A 16,500-nucleotide genomic window follows, 5' to 3' on the forward strand; every position below is an offset into this window, starting at 1 on the left:
ATACATCTTAAAATAACAAGACTTTCTAAAACATACATGTGTATCTTAAAGTCTCAAGACTTTTGTTCACCTATGCAGCACTCCTGTAGGACCAGTATGTGGATACAGGCAGGAGAATTAGTCTAAAACCAGCATATGCTATACAAGATAAAAGAATTTTGCAATCGGCGGAGTGTGGCGGCGAGATGTCTCACAGGAAATTCTCAGCTCCTAGGCAAGGGTCCTTGGGCTTCTTGTCTCGGAAGCGCAGCAGCCGGCATCGCGGGAAAGCGAGGAGCTTCCCTAAGGATGACCCTTCCAAGCCTGTTCACCTCACAGCCTTTCTAGGGTACAAGGCTGGCATGACCCACATCGTCCGGGAAGTTGACCAGCCAGGATCTAAGGTGAACAAGAAAGAAGTTGTGGAGACTGTGACCGTTGTGAAAACCCCATTGGTGTTGGTTGTGGGCATTGTGGGATATGTGGAAACCTCACGAGGCTTCGGACCTTCAAGACTACATTTTCTGAGCATAAAAAGCATTTCTACAAGAACTGGCAAAAATCTAAGAAGAAGGCTTTTTACCAAATGCTGTAAGAAATAACAAGATGACACAGGCAAGAAGCTGCTGGAGAAGGAATTCAACAGCATGAAGAAGTACCGCCAGGTCATCCGCATAATTGCCCACACTCAGATGCGTCTGCTTCCTCCCCGCCAGAAGAAGGCACACTTGATGGAGATCCAGGTGAATGGGGGCAAAGTGGCTGAGAAGCTAGACTGAGCCCGAGAGAGGCTGGAGCAGCCGGTCCCAGTGAACCAGGTGTTTGGGCAGGATGAGATGATTGACGTCATAGGCATGACAAAAGGCAAAGGCTACAAAGGAGTGACCAGTCGTTGGCATACAAAGAAGCTGCCCAGAAAGACCCATCGAGGGCTGCGCAAAGTTGCCTGTATTGGAGCTTGGCACCCTGCCGGTGTAGCCTTCTCTGTGACTCGAGCTGGGCAGAAAGGCTACCATCACAGAACAGAGATTAACAAGAAGATTTACAAGATTGGTCAAAGCCACCTCATCAAGGATGGTAAACTGATCTATGACCTGTCTGACAAGAGCATCAACGCACTGGTTGGCATTGTCCATTATGGTGAGGTGACCAATGACTTCCTCATGCTCAAAGGCTGTGTGGTGGGATCTAAGAAGCTAGTGCTTACTTTTCGAAAGTCCTTGCTGGTCCAGGCCAAACATCAGGCTCTAGAGAAAATTGACCTAAGTTCATTGACACCACCTCCAAGTTTGGACACAGTCGCTTCCAGACCATGGAGGAGAAGAAAGCATTTGCGAGACCACTTGAGAGAGATCGAACTGCCAAGAAGGAAGGTGCTTGATGCCAGGAGAACTTTGTGAAGCTGGTGGGGTCTTGTCAATAAAATGTTTCCAGTAAAAAAAAAAGGAATTTTGCTATTAAGTACTTTCATGTTTTAATTGATAAGACTAGTTTTACCCTAATTCTTGACATAGAAACCTGCTTCTACATAGTGATTAGGTATAAAAAAACCCAAAAAACAAAAAAGTAACCATTAAAATTGATCATAATTCACTTCACATGCATGCCAAAATGTTCTTCCAACATACTGGTCACCTATAAACATTAGATCTTAGATACTCTGCTGACTGAATTGCTAGAAAGGGATCACAACGGAGAACAAGAACAACTCAGAGTAGATGTGTTCACTGCTGATAAATGGCTGTTGTGAGGAACTTTGATGTGTATTGCCAGCTAAGATTTAGGAGATACACTACAGAGACACATTGCAGAAACAAATTGTCAAATGATGATGATTATTTTTTAAACAAAACACTACCTTTTCTTGGATTGTTTGCTTTTTTTCTCCTTTTACCTACCCTCTCATATAATACATCATGATTGCCTACTCTCCTTCCTCCCCTCCCTCTTCCCTCCAAGCTCATCTCTGCCCCAGATGAAGTGCTCCTGCATTTCCAGTCAGAAAAGAGCAGCCTACTAGTGATAGTAGCTGCACTGCACCTGGCAGCACATGATACCATAACCAGGCACAAACGTTCATATCAAGTTTGAATGAGGCAACCCAGTAGGATGAGCACAGTCCCAAGAGTCAACAAAACAATCAATGTCTCTCCCACTTCCACTGTGAGGACTCCCTCAAAAACCCCAACCTTAACAAGTGCAAAAACATGCAGAAGAAATAGTACAGACCCACACAGGCTGTTTATCACTTCAGTCTTGGTGAGTTCCTATGAAACTTTCTTAGTTGACATTGTGGCTAATGTTCCTCTTGTGTCCTAGACCCCTTTGGCTTCTATAATCTCTCTGGCCCTTCTTCTGCAAGCTTTTGTTGTGGGTCTCTGCATCGACTTCTAGCAGCTGCCACGAAGCCTCATTGATGACATTGACTATAGCACAGCAGAATGTCATTAGGAATCATTTTATTCACTTGTTCGTTTGTTTTCCACCAGTCATGTTTTGTTCTACGCTTGGTCTCTGGGCCATCCAGCTTCTATTCCTGGCCATCCTGGCTCTGTTACACATGGGCTTCCTCTGGTAGCATGGGCTTCAAGTTATGCCAGTCTTCAGCTGTCCACTCCCATGAAGTCTGTTGCACCATAGTCCTAGAACATCTTCCAGGTAGGTCAAATTGTAGGTTGTAGGTTTGAAGGCTGGGTTTGTGCCCCAGGCTCACCACTGGAAGCTTTGCCTGGTTATACAATTCAGGCTCTGAATCCAGGAGTCCTCCATAGGCTCACCCTCACAGGTTCGAGGAACTTTTCTTTGCCTTAGATCGCCACAGCCTCCGTCTAATCACAATCCTCTCTCCTCTGTACTCTCCCCCTTTTTCCTTCCCTCTCCCATCTGACCCCTCTTGTCCCCAACTCCACTGGCCCCCATTCTACCTGCAAAATCTATTTTATTTGCCCTTCCCCAGGAGAGCCATGCATTTCACTTTAGATCCCTCCTTGTTAGTTTGCCTCTCTAGATCTGTGGATGTTAGTGTAATTATCCTTTACATAACAGCTAATAGCTTCTTCATATATAAAATCAAGTATAAATTTACTATCCTAGAGATAATCGTGGGTTGGTTTAATTGCACTAATTAAGTTATACAGCTGAGGTAATTGGACACTGACATAGTCCTAAGGAGAGAGAAGCTTAGTTATCTACTTCATTGTACACATTTTCCACTTTATTCACACCAATTTTATACCCAACTAAAAAACTCATTTTATTGACTCCTTTGTGGCTATGCTCAAAGAAAATAAAGTTAGTCTACTTTTAGTTATTCAAGGCAATTGTTTCCTTTGTCTTTATTACCTCTTGCCTTTTGTCAAATAATATTAAAGTACCACTACCTTTGTGTACAATGCACTCAAATAATTTTAGCTATAATTAAATTAGCAATAAACTGTATGTTCTAAAGAGGTAAAATGCGTATGATCTATGTCTCAATACAACTCATCCCTCCATGCAGACCCTCTTTTAGCCATGACTTCCTCTGTGAATTTGTTCATTTATGACAACATTTATAAACTTGTAAGTTTTGCTGAGATTCAAACCCGGGTCAGACTGACTTCAACCTTAGATGTTAACCATTTGTTTTAACTTTATGGTTTATGTTATAGATTGAACAACGATCAAGTTGCCCTAATATTATACTTACCAAAGTTCTTAAGAATAACCAGTATGTATTTTATCCAGATAGCAGAAGCCTTATAGCCTCCAGGAAGGGGAGTTTGAGGAAAGAGGCATTAGGGAAAGGAACTGTAGTAATTTAAAGCCCGTGAATGTCAAGTTTGAGTCACCAGGATGACAGCCAGGTGGCAAAGCACAATAGTCAACTAGAATGTGAGTCTGGATCACTTGGCTTTCTAAAGGTCAAAGCTAGATATATACATCTGTGAGTTATCTGCATGGAAGTGGTAGGAAAAACATTGGAAATGCCTGAGTTCATCTAAAAGGGGAAATAACAAGGTAAAAATAAGGCAAAGCCTTCTCGAAAGGATTTTCACTTAAGAAAGGTGGAAATGAAGTAAAAAATGGTGGGTGAGATTCTTCACTACAATTATACTGGAAAAATAGGAAGTGCAAGAATTACCAAGTATCATAACATGGAGGACAGAGGCAGAAAAGGCAACAGAGATGGCCAGTGGGGGTAACACAGACTCTGAAATGTTAAAAAGCTACTCCTAAGTTGAAACAAGCAGTGTATTTCAACTTGAAAACCAAAACACTAATTTTACTTGATTGATAAATATGTAAAAGGGGAAGAATTAAAAGTATCTACTACCTATAGCCATTATAAGTGGAATGATGTGTACATGCAGGTATGTTTCTGAGTAGAAAGAATCCATACAGACTTGTTCTTTATACATTTTGCTTTTCTTTCCAAGCCTTATGTTGTGAAGAAATCTGACTCTTAGCTACAGGACAAGGGTTGGTCAAAAGTAAAGTGTACATACAAATGAATAAAAGCTAAAGGGACTCATGAGGAGTAAGGTTTTGAAAGAAGCAAGAGACATTTGGGCTGAGGCGATGGCCCAGCAAGTACAGTGTCTACAATAAAGGGAGCTGGGTTAGGATCACCATAACCCATGTGAAATCTGGGAATATTGAGCACATCTGTAATTCCAGAGATGAGGTCCAGTGGAGATGGATGGCCCATTCCTGAAATTGATTGGCTGCTCAGCTTAGACAATTAGTAAGTTTCACATTGAATGAAAAACACTCTCTCCAGACATAAGGGAAGAACAATTTAGGACAGCATGTGACATATCCTGGCCTTCACACACAGGTGCACGTACCTACACGCACACATACACAAGTGAACATACTTCCATGCCCACACAACTTAAGATGTGTACACATATGTAGCACATGGAACAAAATAAGAAAACGAGCAACAGAGGCAGTTTTTAAGAGGCTGAGATGTTTCTGCCTCATGCATGGGAATGAAGGGTAGGATACGTGAGGTCAATGGGCACATCGATGAAAGTGCGTGGTTCAGCTTTCATTTTAAGTGTTTATTATCTTTGAAGACTTAAGTTTGTGGATATTGTAACCTCTCAAGGATGCTAGACGTATGCCTTTGGCCCTCTTAGTACAGACAGTTCCAGAGTTCTGCTTTTAATTGTCTAAAGGCTTCACTCACATCCTCTACTTTTATCCAGACATGCAAGCTACTCTTCTAGATTGAGGGAGAAATATTGAGTCCTCAGAAGCAATAAATGTTCAGTTTAGAATATGTTTCAATAGATGTGCATTTCTTTCTGACACTTTAAAATTATTTTTAATGTCTTGAGTCAAGTAGAGCAGTTATACTTTAAGGCTGATAATAGATTTCATATTTTTAATTTTTATTTTCTAATCATATGTAAAATTTGTAAGGTCATATTTCATTTAGAGCCTCCACTTCCAACTAAGAAGACTGGCTACATTCATGGTCATTTATTTTAAATAAAAAAGTCAGTATTTTTTAAGAGAGGGTTATCAAATTAAGAGCTATATGTCTTTGAATAGTTACCCTATAACAGCAACAACAAAAATATATAAACATACAGCTACTCCTGTATTGGAAATCCAATCTTTCACATTTTAACAAAACACACACACACACACACACCTACACACACACACACAAACCTACACACACACACACACACACACACACACTTTTTGTAGAAAAGGAATAAATTAAGTTGATAGTGATATACTCCAATAAAACCAAATTAATAGTAATGATAATTAATAATAGTATATTTTAGTCAAGTGTGAAAATATTCCAACTCACTATATTTTTATTTTAGCTTGCAATCAAGTAATGGCAGAAATTTTTGGAGTTAATATGTGTAATGGAGGCACGGAACTCACATTTTTGGCTTTGGGCTACAAGTGCCTTTACCTGGTGAGCTGTCAGCTGAACCCAGGGGCCTTCGTACATCAAGATTAAAACTAAACAAAGCAAAACGAAACAAAACAACTCACCAACCAAACAAACAAAAACCAGCTTAGAAAATCGCAGGAATTACAAAGAATACATTCCTCTAGTCATGAAAAAGTAAAGGAGAGTTGGTTGTAAGTGACAAGAGGCAGCCATCACCTGTTCATTCAGTGCTAGAGTGCCACTTCTCCTGGACCTTGAAGGTAGACTCCATATTAAAACCAAAGGGAATCCATAACAGCAGCAAAGGTATGAATGGAAATGCCCATCGGGAATGATGGAAACCCCGCCCTCTCTTCACGTTCACTCATTTTATTCACAGTCTCTCCCCCCTCCCACCGTGTGTGTATGTCTCTCTCTTTCTTTCTTATCACTTTCTTCCTTTTGCTCTTTTCTGTCTTTCTTTAACTCTTTCTAACTTTTTTCTTTCTTTCTCTCTTCCTTTTTTACTTTTCTTTCTGCCCTTCCTTCCTTCTTTCCTTCCTGACTTTCCTGTCTTTCTTTCATAAGTCAAATACAGTATTTGAGAAAAGAAAAATTCATGAAAGGACTGCCCAAACTATCCTTTTAAACATATCCAATAGGATCAAAATATATGGGACTAGAACTTGGAGAATGCTAGGGAAATCAATGTTAGCTTTCAGTCCCATTCCAAATGAATTGATGTATTAAAAAAAAACACACGCACACAGCTAACACAGCTATAAAGGAAACATTCAGTCATGGAACAATGTCAGTGTGTTCTTGACTGACATAAGCAAATTGGAACTCTAAGAAGGACTGAGGCTGCAAATGGCTTTGAAAGCCATAAATTGTAAAATCGATATGCCAAGCTATTGGAAGTCCGTGTGAAAGGCATGGAGCTGGAGCACTCGAGGATCCTGCCTGGCACTCACTACCATCTACTATTCACTTTCAATAAATTAAATTTAAACAGTTTTTTCTTCCTTCTTGCCAAATAGGCGTAGAGTTCTTACTAGAAATGGGAACATTTCTTTTGAGTAATACGGGCAAGGAACTATGAATGGAAGGAAGAAATAACGTGAAAGAGAAATGGAGAGAGGCCATCATTATGGAGGCGAGCAGCAACCTAACTTTTATTTTTACAATCCAAATGGTGCTTCCCCTCCTGCACCCCTTACGGAGCCCCCTTGTCCCCCCCCGGTCTCTCCTTCTCCTCTGATAGAAACCCCACAGCAAGACCAATGTCGTCAACTAACCTAACTCTTAATATTAAATACAGCAAAACAGAGCAACAACAAACACTGAGCAAACACCTCTCTTCTGGGGGCTAACAAAAACAAATGCTCATGAGAGGAGGAATAGAAGTTCACCACTGTTGTTAAAGTGGGATATCAAGAACAATGAAGGGAGTGAGAAGAGGTTGAACATACAGAAAGAGGGAGAGAAGAGAAGGGAGGGGGAAGAAGAAGCCAGGGAGTTCTAGGGGTGAAGAATGAATGAATTCTGGATGAACTCTCATGGTTCATGTAGTCCCTGTCCAAAGGAAGGCCAGCAATTTTCTGAGCATGAGTGAGCTCAAGGTGTACAACCTTTACCCCTCTCTATGCAGGCAGGAGCATGTCCATCAGCAGTTGCCTTGTACAAAAGCCCAGACCTTCTCTTTCACTATAAATGGTGGGGCCGTGTATAACTCTATTAGCCTGTGGGCAGCACCAGCTTCCACTAGACCTGACATATTTGACAGAACACATAATGAAATGGTGTAACCAAACCTCATCTCCCTACACAGCTTTCATCTTAACTGGGACTTTCTCTGAGATGATACGGAAAGGACCTGAAGTAAAATCTAAAAACAGAATAAATTTTTCCTTATGAAAAGGCCCATGGAAAAGATGTTTAGCAAACAATAGGACCAGAGAAATAACAGTGCCATCGCTTCCGTGTGGGGCAGGGGGTGGTAGGAACTTACAGTCTTTAAAAACCCAAATAGCATTTATAAAACAAAACACAATTGGTGACTGAGTTAAAAAACTAAAACTGTTCTCTCTCATTTTAAAAATTTAATCTGCTATTTCTTTGTCCCCTTTATGAAGTAATTTAGGAATTTGTATTTGAAAAAAACTCAAATTTGAGGGTGTTTTATTAGTCTTTTAAAAGGGAATAAGATACATGAAAAAATCCATAATAATTAACTTAGCTTGAACCTTATGCATAAAAATTAATATCAAAGTATACCTTGTAGAATTTCTGAAAAAGTCGATATTCAAGAAGTTTCTCTGAGTAATCTTGTCCAATTTTCTTCAGCCATTTCAGAATCTAGAATGTTAGATAATTAGGACAAATCAGCAATTGCAGCTAAATGTTAATAAGTATCCTGATTAAAATTACTACTCTGGTAGAAATGCATTCAGTCTTTTAAAACATATATTAATATTCTGTGTATTAAATGTATGGGAAAATTTACAACAGTTTATATTTGTATATCTAATGTACCACATTAAAATCCATAGCACAAATATGAATTCATTCACACATAGAAAAATGGCTTATGCATCTATGGATCAGTCTAAGTCAATGTAATTGAATTATCTTCAGTTAACTTACATATCCATAATCTGTATGTGTAAAAATTATATGTGATGCCCTCATATTTCTTATGTGTACTATGTATAGTATGCACTTTCAGATTATTAACTTTAATAGAATTTGAGTTCTTTGATTCTGTTGCCTATTTTAAAACAGACATTCGTGTAATTTTGGAACTTGAAAAGTAGCCTTTAATCTTCCTAATGAAACAGTTTATCCTAATGCACTGTAAATAAATAGTATCACAAAAATACCATGACCGCTACCAAGGCCTTCCGATCTTCCTGTCTCCCTGACATGATGCCCATCTTGCTCACAAGGGTTTATCTTCTGATGTTCCTTTCCAGAGTTTCATTTACAGTGATTTCTCCCGAGTTTGGGATGCTTTCATTTCAATTGCTATATTGCACCCAATTACATACTTACCAAATCAATGTTAATCCTGAAGTGGTGGCATTTTGCATAAAGAAAGCTAAGATTTCTGCCCCATCCAAAAGGTACAAAGAAGGGCATCGAAGGTTAGAAGTAATAATTGTTTGGGATTCTCAATCTTAAGAAATTAGTGAAGATTACAGATGTGTCAACTTTGCTTGCTTTACAATAATTCTAACATGAATGCATAGAATATCTGAAATATTATAAATGTTACTACAACACCCACTTCTACAACCCATCCATATTTAGTGTTGTGGGAGAAAATGGAATTCATTGTGTACACCCCCCAAAAAATACCAAATATATGTTATTAAAGTAGGCTCAGAAAGTATACTTCATATTAGCCAGGATCCTGGAATGACTCTGCTTCTGAAAATAAATGGCCAGATTCTGGCCCAGGGCAAAGAACACAAATCAGTGATATCAGTCATATCCTGCTACTCTTGACTTCAGGTACAATAAATCATACGATATTTTCCTGGAAATCTCCCTGAAATGAAAAGAATTGGAGTGGTAACATTGGCGCAGGCTGTCACTGGACCGGTACCACTATAGTGGTTGCATGCACCGTTAAATGCCATTTAAACTCATCACTCCTATGTGAGCTAAGTAGTTATCAGTCCCAAACCAAGGAGACATATGTAAGGTTTTGAAGAAGAATCTTGTAAAGGGTAATTTTAACCCAGCAACATGGCTATTCTGTCAAGGGACCGCATCCTCCAAAGTTCTTCTAGGTCTGTGTGATCTGGTTGGAAAGCAGATGTGCTGTGGATTATAGTATATTCTGGCTGGAATACAGACACGTCCTTAGTACACACCTTTAATCCCTAACAATGTAGCCAGATTGTAGAAGGAAGCAGACATGTTTGAAAGTGATATCTAACAGAGGAGCAGGCAAAGCGATGAATCAGATAAATATTTGACATAATGAGTCAAAGATAGGATACACACAACTCTCAGGAGGACAGCACATGAACAGAGATGTAACCTAAGAGAGCAGCACAGGGCGGGGAGATGTTTTACTGGGACAGCTTTACAGAGACAAGTTACAGGTAAAGACAAAATGAAGCAGAATGAGAAGGAGCCTGAAGAGTAGAACAGATAGCCAGCGTTCGTTTGAGGCCAAGCAGAGCAATGCACTGAGAAGCTGAGGGAAGCCAGTTTGAACAAGTTAGCAGGAAGTTGAATCAAGACAGCTGAGCTGAACGAGCCAGCCAGAGATCATAAGGAGTCAGAAAGGTTGAGCTCACTCAGAAATAATCCTCTGAGATGACAATTGTATCAGGCAAATGAAAGCTACTTTTAAAATCATAATTCTAATAAGTAAATTTACAATTGAATTTCACGGTCGCTGGATTATTTCATAATGTTATGCTTATAATTCAGAGAATGAATGCATAGGTTTAATGGAAATACAGAAGGAGCATGTGACGTAAGCTATCATGAAGCTAAGAATCTAGATCACAAGCTACAGAGGGGACCAGACAAATCCTACAGGGTGTTGAACTCCGTCATGCATGTGTACAGCTCTACTCAGGCTTTTAAACACTACTTAGAATGTTTCAAAACGTTTCAAAACTGTTGATATCCACAAAGGAACTAGGAGGGATATGATGAAAAAATAATTACATAAAATAACATGAACAATGCAGAAAATAGTATTTTTGTCCTTGTCCAGTGTGGTTCACCAGAACCTTGTGAAAAACTCCTTTTAAAAAGTAAGCATACCCTCATATTGTTGAGGTTACACTGAGATTCAGAGAATAAGTCAACTAAGAACGGGCACCCAAAACCCTGCCCATCTGAAGTAGGTGCTCTGTGGATGTTTGCTGGGTGCCGAGGGACTCAAGGACAGCTCCAGTGCCTCCTCTTTGATTAGGAAAACTTCGGTTACAAACATGCAGCTTCTAGCACAGTACGCTGTGTAAATGATAAATGTTTCTGAAAAACTCACCATTTGAAGTATTAGTCACGATTGGCAGTGTTGCTGGAGACCTTGGGGAGGTTCAGGAGGTCGGTTTTGTCTCAGAGAGTATGCCACTGGTTTTGAGATCAAAAGTCTTACCCTTTTTCCAGTTTACTTTCTGCTTCCTGCTTGTGTAGAAGGTGAGCCTTCAGCTTTCTACTGCAACCTACATCCCGTTTTGCTGCCTTTTGCTGCCAGTCTTCCCCACAAGGATGGACTCTTCTCCATCTGGAGACTTAAGCCAAACACGCTTTTGCTTCATTCAACTCAGTTACCTTTATCATGCTGTTTTATCACAGCAGAAGAACAAGTACATAGGGGTAATCATAGGACCCCCAAATCTGAAAAACAGAGAATCTTCGTAAGTTCTGCTCAAGGATATCAATGTTGTCTCTGAGTCACATTTGAGGGACAGGAACATATCCAATGTTGGGTTCACTGGGGTGAAGAAAGTGGGGGGAGCAAGAAAGTCATTGCTACAGTTTGATTATGTCTCCCAAATGCATGTTGAAATGCAAGAGTCATTTGGCAGTCTGGAGGGGTAGACTTTTAAGAGGTGAATAACGTGGGAAATCTGCCCTTGTATATGGATGGATGTCGATACAGTATTTGAGAGTATTGTACATAAATTCTGTTGTACCATTTCTTCACATCTCCCTCCTACTCTCTCTATGCTCCCAATACATATACAGTACAAGACCTCTTCTTCCTTCAGAGAGAGAAAGAGAGAGAGAGAGAGAGAGAGAGAGAGAGAGAGAGAGTGCAAATACAAAGGAAAATCCCAAATCAATCTAACATTGCTTTTATGTATATGTGTTTAGGGTGGACCACATGGGACTGGAGAACCTAGCAAAGAGCTCTTAGTGGTCACTGATTGTCTGTAGCTCCTTATCTGTAATAGGGACCGCCTGAGATTTCCCCATATGGGACCACAGGTTAACTGGTATTTCCACTATGGGGGTTTTATTTTTGAAATATTACCCAGTCTATAGTTCTCTGTTACAGAATTCAAAATAAACACAAAAAATAAATAAACATATAAATAGAAATAAATATATACCAATGTGAGCATTATCTATTAATAATGCACACTATAGCTATCCAGGACCCAGAGTCTAAGGGCTCTGTGTTGCTACATACATGTAGTGCATGGGTGTGATTCAGGCAGCCTGCACAATAACTTTTTTCAGGTAATGGGACAATGGCTTTCTTTCTTTGGAAGTTATGATATATTGCAGTTATTATTCTAAGATTCATAATCAAGGTGAATTTTTTTTAGTTGGAAATAAGGTTGTAAGAGGTTTACCCTAGGCATATGGAAGAACTAACCTACATTTTTAGTACCTCACATAGAAAACCTTGTGGAGATCATCAGAGGAAACAGCATTCTCTCTTCACACATAAAAATAACATCATATCCAAGCTAAGTATATGTAGGTTTGTCTTAAATAGTGATGCACACAATTTTAAAATATGATTTCTCCGAATTCTTCCTTTTTCCACTTTAGTTATAATTTTTGTCACCAATATTTAAATTTTTAGAAGCAATTAGGGAATGTTTGAAAGTTTTACCTACACGTTGAAATGTAATTAGAGAAATTAGATAATTATTATAAATAACTCCAACTTTATAATTATGGTGTATTTTGTGTTAATAAAATACTTTTAATGTTAAGAAATTTCACAAAAACAACATGAGCTTTAGTTTAAAACTTTGACAGTTTAATTCATGTGTAATCACAGTTTGAAATAACAGTGCCATACAAATTAGCAGTCTTAATTCTAGGTTTGTAAATGCAAAAATTATTATCTTAGTGCCAAGCATAATCTCATGGGAGATAGAAGGTTTTGCCTGACCACAGTATTTAATGGCCATCAGTAAAAAGTAGAAATTTTACTTTTTTTAATGAAAAACAGAATTTATTTGAATTTCGGACCTTAGAGCATTTCATTTCCCTTTACCCATTCTTGGGGAGTGAGAATCTCATAAAACCCAAAATACAAATAGACACATGTGTATATTGTAGAAAGCAACATAAGACTAGGAAACACGAGCCTAAACTGCCACGGGGACTGGGCTGTGACTGACAGAGACCTATGTTTTCCAAGATCTGCCCTCCAGAGAGCCTATCCACAGCTGCCATGTCCGGCAAAACAAGCCGCCCAGCAACCTGCGCAGTTACAGAATCTGATCAAGCAGGACCTGCTGGCCTATGTCGTTTCTCCAGCAATATAATCATGATAAATCCAATATGGAGATTTTCAAGTTACAACCAAATAGACCCAGCAAAGAACATTCAGAACTGGTGATATTCATGGCACAGATTGGCCACTGCTACCCGAAGCATCTCAGTAACTCCCCGCAGGAGCTGAAGGACCTGCTCTCCTACAACCACACCGTCTTAGACCCAGACCTCCACATGACATTTTGCAGAGCCTTGATCTTACTGAGAACTAAGAATCTCATCAACCCATCACGTTTGCTAGAGCTCTTCTTTGAGCTTCGGCGCTGCCACAACAAGGTCCTGCAGAGGACTCTATACACACATATCGTGACTGACATCAAGAACATCAACGCCAAAGACAAGAAGAACAAGTTGAACTTGGGGCTGCAGAACTTCATGTACTCCACGTTGAGAGACAGCAACGCAACCACAGCCAAGATGTCTCTGGATGTGACGATTGAACTCTACAGAAACATCTGGAATGATGCCAAAACTGTCAATGTTATCACAACTTCATGTCTCTCAAAGATCGCCAAGATATTAGTTGCTGCTTTGACCTTCTTCCTCGGGAAAGATGAGGAAGAGAGGCAGAACAGCGGACTCCGAATCTGAGGCTGACGGAACCACAGCGAGAGACCTGCTGGTGGAGTGTGCCACGGAAAAGGAGGGCTCCAAAAACAAGGAGCTGGAAACGGTGATGGAAGTGTGGAAGAAACTTAAGAAGAAGAAACCAGAAGTGTGTCGACTTTTCAGCTACTCACTTGTCTCATGATCCCCGAGACTTTGCAGAAAAGCTTCCGAAGCAGCTGGAGAGCTGGGAGGAGACGTTTGACGTGAAGATGATGCTCACGAGCCTCGTCTCCAGATTGGTGGGGATTCACAAGCTTTTCCTCTTCAACTTCTACCCTTTCATGCAAAGGTTTCTGCACCCCCACCAGCGAGAGAAGTCACGAAGATCCTTCTGTTCGCTGCAGGTGCCTCTCCTCACCTGCTGCCTCCAGAGGTTATTCAGTCTTTGCTCGTGATGGTGGCCAACAGTTTTGCTACTGACAAGAATTCTGGGAAAGTCGTGACCGTAAGAATCAATGCTAGAAAAGAGATCACAGCTTGATGTCCTTTGGCCATGTCTAAAGAACTTCTTCAGGACCTGGCTCAATATAAGACACACAAAGATAAGAAGGTAGTGATGTCTGCCATAAGTTTGATCCATCTGTTATGGACCCTGAACCCTCAAATGTTGCGGAAGTTACGGGGTAAACCCACTAAAGCCTCCATCCTAGCAAGAATACAAGAGTATGGAGTATTAGATGCTAAAGATTACATCCCGAGAGCAGAGCTTCTAGAGCTTGAGGAAGAAGAGAATTCAGAAAATGATGAAGATGTGTGGGAAAGTGCCAGGCTCAGTTAGGAGGAAGTGAGGAAGAAGAGGAGGACAAAGAGGAGGAGGAGGAGGAGGAGGAGGAGGAAGAGGAGGAGGAGAAGGAGGAGGAAGAGGAGGAGGGCGAGTGGGTTGATGTTCACCACTCTTCTGATGAAGAACAGCCAGCAATAGCCAAGAAGCTGACAGCTTGCCCATGGAGGCGTGGAAAGCCAAAGCTGCAGCCATCAGCACTAGTTGCATTTTATCATGGGATGGCATCCAGAAACTCCGCATGGCCCAGATGAAGCAGAAAATGGATGCTGCCCGGAGGAAAGCCCAGAATACTTGGACACTGACAGTGATGAGGAGTCCAGGGGTGAATTGCTTTCTCTTTGGGACACTGAACACCTTCATAAAAAGCCCAAGTCTAACAAGGAGGCAAGACTAGCAACTATAGTGGCTGGAAGGACAGACTGAAAGGAGTTTGTGAGGAAGAAAACTAAAATAAACCCATTTTTCAGCTCCACAAATAAAGAGAAGAAAAAGAAGATCTTGATGATGATAGGGTATAGCCCGAGTGTCCGGTCAAAAACAGCATGGCTCCTTCCGGAAGAAGCAGCTAGCACTGGGAGATGCACATCTGAAAAAGAGGAAAACAATGAAGTAACTTATCAGCAAGTTATCCATTTTCTGCCCGATGCTGTGTGTACCGGCATGCTGAAACTTAGTGAATATTTGCTTATATTAAATAGTCAAGGAACACTATATTTTGTAAACAACAGTAACATTGGTAGCTATTTGGTATTCTTAATTGGGAGGTGGGGATGGTGGGAATGTGGAATGTAAATAGTAGCGATGTTAAGAACTCACTTCTAACTCAGACAGAAGTGCTGAGTGCCTGCTAATTGTTGCTGCATATGTAGCCGAATGAACCATAGCCCTTCACTGAAGGTAGGTGTACATATGGTGTTTATAGTAAGCTGTAACTAGTTCCTTATAGCAGCTAGTCCATGTCCATATTCCTGGGGTCACTGGGGCTCCTGGATTAAGAATAAGAGGTTCTTATTTTAAATAGTCTTACCTGCTCAAACAGGCTTCTGCTGTACAGATTGGGGTAGACAGTTGAGCTCTGTCTTTTTTTTTTAAACATTGCCTTAAGTCTAAATCGTGATTTTGAAATGCTTAGCTGGGTATGGACACACACCCATAATCCCAACACTTGGGAAGCTAAGGCAGGAGGCTCCTGAGTTTAGAACCAGCATGACATGCTGAATTAGTTCAGGGCAGCCTGACCTATACAGCGAGACCCTAATTGAGAAAAGAAGCCATCTCTGAGCTGTCCTTTCAGTGACTGGTTCTCTGCTGCCTCTTGCTGTTGGGTTTTGTGGCTTTGTTTGTTTGTTTGTTTGTTTGTTTTGTTTTGTTTTGCCGTGCTGGAGATGAGCCACGGGACCGGGGCCACATGCTTACCCTGAGCAGATTCTCTGCCACTGAGCTTCCCCATCCCTGAATGCCTACTCTTCCTGTGGTTTGACCAGTTCCATGCCTTGTCCTCAACCAAAGCTTACAGGTTGTTGGTAGTCAGGTAGGTGTGTACAGTGGTGCATGCTGTTATTGCTACATTTGAACGCATTGCATGACGCAGTCTGCATGCAGGCTGCTGGGGTTTATTTATTTCTTACTTCCCCAAAGGTACCCCAGGTAACCGTGACGGGATTTCCCCTCAACCTTACCCAGTACAGCTATAGAGGAAGTGTTCAGTGCAAATTTGTATCCGTGAGACCTGGAACTGCCCCTTGGCTTTCTTCCTGTGTTCTTCACAAGTGTCTGCTTATGCACCAGGTCTGAAAGCATCTGGAGGCTCAGGGTTGCTCTGCTGTGTTCTTTGTTATTGTTTTAAGTCCTGCCCTCATTTCCCAGATGCTGGGATTTTAGGCACACAATACCATGCCCAGTTTCTAGGCTGCTAGGGGTCATACCCAGGGCTTGGCATATAAATTCAGAATCCTAGCATGTCACA

The 16,500-nt window shown here is 40.8% G+C and overlaps 1 protein-coding gene and 2 pseudogenes across 1 annotated transcript in view; all 3 read left to right on the forward strand.

The window, feature by feature from the left end:
• The window catches only part of Kcnd2 (potassium voltage-gated channel subfamily D member 2), a 507,546-nt gene that overhangs the window by 222,126 nt on the left and 268,920 nt on the right, over nt 1-16,500 (forward strand).
• On the forward strand, nt 164-1,460 carry LOC147994766 (large ribosomal subunit protein uL3 pseudogene; annotated as a pseudogene).
• Nucleotides 12,915-15,231, forward strand: Sdad1-ps1 (SDA1 domain containing 1, pseudogene 1; annotated as a pseudogene).

Source organism: Rattus norvegicus, chromosome 4, assembly GCF_021556685.1.
Source record: "Rattus norvegicus strain SHRSP/BbbUtx chromosome 4, alternate assembly SHRSP_T2T, whole genome shotgun sequence".
Lineage (NCBI taxonomy): Eukaryota > Metazoa > Chordata > Mammalia > Rodentia > Muridae > Rattus > Rattus norvegicus.